Source organism: Trichosurus vulpecula, chromosome 9, assembly GCF_011100635.1.
Source record: "Trichosurus vulpecula isolate mTriVul1 chromosome 9, mTriVul1.pri, whole genome shotgun sequence".
Classification (NCBI taxonomy): Eukaryota; Metazoa; Chordata; class Mammalia; order Diprotodontia; family Phalangeridae; genus Trichosurus; species Trichosurus vulpecula.
This window is the reverse complement of record NC_050581.1, coordinates 190,714,753-190,720,752: the sequence shown is the minus strand read 5'-3', so window position 1 is coordinate 190,720,752 and position 6,000 is coordinate 190,714,753.

Below are 6,000 nucleotides of genomic sequence, written 5' to 3'. Positions count from 1 at the left end.
GGAAAAAGAAGAAAAGCAAAACCCTTGTAACAGATAAGCAAAACAAATTTTTATATTGGGCATGTCTAAAAATAGTTATATCTTATTCTGCACCCTGAGGCCATCACTGTTCTATTGGGAGGTGGGTGGCGTCCTTCATTATCAGTCCTCTGAAATCATGGCTGAACATTGTGTTGATCAGAGCTCTTAAGTCTTTCAAATGTGTTTGTCTTCTCCTCTCCTGCCCCCCACCCTGCACTTTATAGTATTTTAATTTTTCCAATTACATGTAAAGATGTTTTCAACATTCATTTTTATAAGATTTTAAGTTGCAATTTTTCTCTCTTCCTCCTTAGCCTTCCCCCTTCCTAAGACAACAAGCAATCTGACAAAGGTTATACATGTACAATTATTTCAAACACATTTCCACATTAGTCATATTGTGAAAGAAGAATCAGAACAAAAGGGGAAAACCACAAGAAAGAAAAACCAAAAAAAGGAAGAAGAGTACGCTTCGATCTGCATTCAGACTCCATAGCCCTTTCTCTGGATGTGGACAGCATTTTTCATCACCAGTCTTGGAATTGTCTTGGATCATTATATTGCTGACAAGAGCTAAGTCTTTCATAGTTGATCATTGCACGATGTTGCTGTTACTGTGCACACTGTTCTCCTGGTTCTGCTCCCTTCACTCAGCATCATTTCATGTAAGTCTTTCCAGGTTTTTCTGAAATCTGCCTGCTCATTGTTTCTTATAGCATAATAATGTTCCATTACACTCATATACAACAACTTGTTCAGCCATTCCTCAATTGATGGGCATCCCTCAATTTCCAATTCTTTGCCGCCACAAAAAAGCTGCTATGAATATTTTTGTAAAATGTGTTTGTGTTTATAATGTTGTGGCTATTGTATAAATTTTTTCCTCGTTCTGCTCATTTTACTTTGCATCAATTCATATAAGTCTTCCTAGGTTTCTCTGAAGCTGTTCCTTTCATCATTTCTTATGATGAAACAGTATTCCAGAGAATGCCATTTCTTGCATGCAATAACTTCACTATGACAAAAGAGCACAGAGGAATGTGTGCTCTAGGGGGAAAATAAAACATTCCTAGCAATGGCTACTTACTAGTGGTTCTATTCATATGAGCTATATTGCCCCCTAGTGGTATTTCTGTTCATTGTTATGAACTACTGTTTAAGATCCAGACCTGTACCAATGATTAGAATCACATTTTGCTCACAAAACCTTTTGGTCCACTTAAGCATATACAAAGCCCTTGCCTCTCAACAGCCCTCTTATGGAGGTAGGTGGGTAGGAATCTCAACTATTGTCATCTCCATCTCAAAGATGAACAAATAAGGCTGTGAAAGTTTCTCAGTCAAATATTTATTAAGCACCAGGCACTGTGCTAAGCACTGAGGATACAAAAAGGCAAAAAGACAGTTTCTGCCCTGAACGAGTTCAGAATTTAGTGGAGGAGACAACACACAAAGGACTATGGGTGAACAAGCCATATGTGGGATACATAGGAAATAATTAAGAAAGGGAAAACATTAGAATTGAGAGGGGTTGGGAAAACCTCCCTGTAAAAGATGGGATTGGAGCTGGGACTTAAAGTCTAAGTGGCTTGCCCACATTGGCTGTGTATCTGAGCTCAGATTCAAATCCAATCTAAGCCTAGTGTTCTTTCCATCACCCCATGACTAGTCATGGCATGGATAGGAGAAAAGATGGATCAGTGAAATGAGCAAGATGGAGGATTGAGGTTTGATGGAAGAAAAAAAATATGTCTTAATCATCAGAGCTTTTCTGAAGTTGACTGGCCTACTTGCAGTGGGTTCCCTGTCCTTGGAGGTCAGTTTTCACCCAGAAGCTAGATGGCCATTTGTAGAGGATGTTCCTGGCTATATATTGGTTGAGCTCTTCCAATTCTGAGATACTGTGATTCTCTCATGGTATGAGACACAACTTTATGAACATCATCTGTCTCTTGGTGCTCATGTCCTCCCTTTCTATCCTGCTGACCTTAGACCAAGAGTTATATGGAACCATTCATTCCACCCTTCTCAATTCATTTTCTTGGCTTTCTCACAGTTTTAAGAGTCTTTGCATTCTCAGTGAAGTGGCCAGATGTCTAGGGATGCCTGTAGCAGGCCTGGCACCAGGAGACACTGTTATCCTCCAAATACAGACCAGGATGTTCTCAATATGTTTTAGACTTGTAGTGTATGACCAATATGTTCATACTTCCCTGCCTCAGTGGACATAAAGACACACACGGCCATTTTTCTGCATCATCTGAATTCCCCAACTTCAATTTAGTGCCTGATATCTGTTGTACCATTCTCAAGTTGCCATTTTAACAACAGGCTGTGGCTTTTTTCATCTCTTATTTTTATACCCTTCACTAAGATTCTACTTCATTGCCTCATCGTGGTGGAATGGTGCCCCTGGGCTCCTGGAGGCTGTGCCAGTGGAATACAAATGTGGGTCAGTTCTATCAAGCTGAAAAGACTTCATCTACAGCTTGGTGGTGGACTGATTCCCTGTCTTCTAAAGAGTCAGCCTAGCTAAGCCACCCATTACCAGTTTGGATAAGAAGTGATGGATTTTTTTCTTTTTGTTGAGTCTCTGAAGGATTATTTCCTATTGTCACTTGGTAGGTTTGATGTACCTTGGGATAGGGTATTATTTTGAGGCAATCTTGGCTCCGCCCTTTCTGTAGGTGGCACAGCTGCTAATCGAATAGGAAGGGGCAATGGAAACCCTTGTCCCTGCCCCACCTTTGCCCAAGCTACAGTGGGTGAGCCCCAGATGTCACAAACTGAGGGGCTGGCGTCTTACTGGAGATGAGGTAGGTCAGCCTTGGTTTGAATTGGTGGTCTCTGCCAAGTGAATGGGCCACCTCAAAAGCGAGTGGGCTCCCCCTCATTAGAGATCTCTAAGCAAAGCCGGATGACTGCCTTTTGGGCATGTTATTGAAGAAAAATTATCTTTCAGGAATGGGCAGCATAGGACTGGGCTGGCTATGGATCCCCCTTCTGACTGACATTCTGTGATTCACTTGGGAATCCACCACAGCTTATAATGAAGGCATGAAATAACTGGATGTCAGGTGTAGTCTAAGGTTTTGGGTAAGTGGTTGTTTATCCCATGCTGGATTCCAGCTCCAAGGACAAGAACCTGAACAGCATGTGGCGTCCCTCCATTCTCCTCTGCCTCTCAGCTGACTCCAACAGTGTTTATTAAAGGATAATACCATAATTCATGCAGTGCTTTGAAAGTACTTTGGATCCATTTATCACCTTCATTCTGGATATAAGGAAAATTAGACTCAAGGGAATTACTCAGCTAGTAAGTACGTGAGGTAGATTTGAACTCAGTGCTTTTTGCTTTTAAGTCTAGCCTCCCATCTATTCTTATGCATCCTCTTTTATTAATATTTTATAACCCATGACTATCTGAATGTTAGGACAATGGGGAAAAGGATTCTTGTTTAGACACTGATTGAATTAATGGCTCTTTGAGGTCCCCAAATCTGAACCTTTGTGATTCTAGAATTAATATGGCTGAGCTGTTCTGAGATCTATCGATGGGAGGGACCACTGTATATGTGCTCAGTGTCGGAAGAATTGCCAGAGGGTTTCTATATAAAGGGCATTGTTGAAGAAGCAGAAAACACATTTTATAGGTGGTAGTGTGTTTCACTGAGGGCTGGAATCCGAATCGTTGAACCTGAGTTAAAATTCTGGTTCTGCCACCATGTGACTTAACCCCCACGGTTAACCCCCAGATTAGAGATGGGTATCTAGATGGCAAAATGGATAGAGTGTCAAGCCTGGAGTCAGGAGGACCTGAGTCCAAATGTGACCTCAGACACTTACTAGCCATGTGACCCTGGCAACTCACTTAACCCTGCTTGCCTCAGTTTCCTCATCTGTAAAATGAGCTGAAGAATAAAATGGCAAACCACCCCAGTATCTTTGCTGAGAAGACCCCAGATGAAGTCATGAAGTTGGATGTGACTGAACAATGACAACTGTGACAACAACATAGCTTAAAGGACCTCTGATCCAGCTCTAGTCTCTGATCCTGTTTTCCATCTGCATCACAGGAAAGGGCCACTGATTTGTCCCCTTCCCCTTTTTACTTTCTGCCTCTTTATTCTTCATGATGAAATTTGCAGGAGCCTGGGCAGATTGCTTGGGGGGAAGAAGCAATCGAATCAGAAATGATTGCTTGGGACTCGAGGGGGCCCATTTGCTAGCTACTCTATGGAAAAGCGAACACTTACCCCTCTTATTCCTGCTCCCCACCTCCACACAGTGTTTGGATGAACAAATAAATCAAAAGCAAGATGTTATGGTTTGGGATTTTCTGTGCTTGCTTCTGAGCTGGTGGGGGAGCACTGGATGGACAGGTTGGGATAGGTCCCAGACCCCGCAGTGGGTCAGCTGTGTGCCTGGCCCTTCTCTGATCCCGCCAGAGGAAACACATGCAGCTGTCCAGGCTGCCTCTAGAGGTCACTCTGATCCTGGAATTTTAATGTATCCTCTGAGGCCATGGATGAACCACGGATGTGGACCATTTCTGAGAATAATGTGACTCCCAGGAGGCCTGCTCAGGGTATACAATTTTCCCACCATTCAGAACACCTTGAAATCTCTGCTCTGGCTCCAGGGGTAGAAGCAGAGGGAGAGTTTTAACCCTTGGGAGAACTTTTATTTCAAAATGTTGAATTCTTAAAAAAAATCAAGTTGTAACCTGTCCCTGCCACCCCAATAATAACAATCAGGCTGTGTAAGTTAATAATTTTTAAGTTTATTATTTTGTAAATTAAAGGATGGTTATGAATAGATTAGTGTTATTTGGGGCCAAGGTCTAGATCAGTGTATAGAGAAGAGGCTCATTGACTGTAGAGTTGGCAGAGACCTTTGAGATCACTTAATCCAATGCCTTCATTTATTTTATTTTTATTTTATTTTATTATGACTTAAGGGCAGGCATGGATGGGGTGCAATCTGCATTGTTGGAGGGAGTGAGGAGATTAACGACCCATTTGAGCATCTTAGTATTTGAGCAGGATTTACAGATAATTATAATTATCTTTGTAGCACAATCTGAGGTTTGATAAGTAGTCTTGTAAAAAAATCATTAATGCCTTTTTATCTTATGGTAATTTCCTGATATACCCTACTAACACACTGTCCCTTAATAAGAGAGCCATGCTTTGTTTTAAAAAAAAAAAACTGTCCCATCAACAAGAAAGACATCTGTTGTTAAAAAAAAACAGTTAAGCAAAACCAAGGAACAGTGACTTTGATTGAGCATATATGCAATTCTTTGTATCCATAGTCCTTGATCTCTTTATCAAAAAAGAAGGAGAAGCCTCCTCATCTCATCTCTAGGGTCAAAAATAGGCACCTGCATTACATGAAAGGGGAGATTGAGTTTCAAATAGACGAATCAAATTACTGAAGGTCATGTTAGAGAATAGTAGAGCCAGAACCTGAACCCAGGCTGACCGATTCCAAATTGAATGCTCTGGTGTGTCATCGGGTTTTTGGTGTGGTTTTGAATTCATTTTGAATCAGTCATCTATTTTCATAATTGTTTTGATCTTTCTGTTTATCACTAAAAACTTAATCCAATTTAATCTGATCGTATATTAGGCTGAGCAAAGGGACTTTGTGGGGTTGCAAACAAGCTAAAAAATGTCCAAAATCTTTGGTCTAGATGAATACCAGCAAGAAAAACCCCTCCTCATCACTCTTTCTCTGCTTAGCCTCTCTACGAGGGACTCTCAGCCTGTATCTTCACAGGGTCATAAAATTAAAGCTTGGACTCCCTCAAAGCTTATTGAGTCCAATGCTTTTATTTACAGATGAGGAAACTGAGCCCCAGAAAGGTTAAGTCACTTGCCAGCTAACACAGCTATTGAGTGTCTGAGGCAGGATTTGAACCCAGGTCTTTCTCAGTCCAAGCCCAGTGCTCCATTTATTGCTGTTTTCATAAAA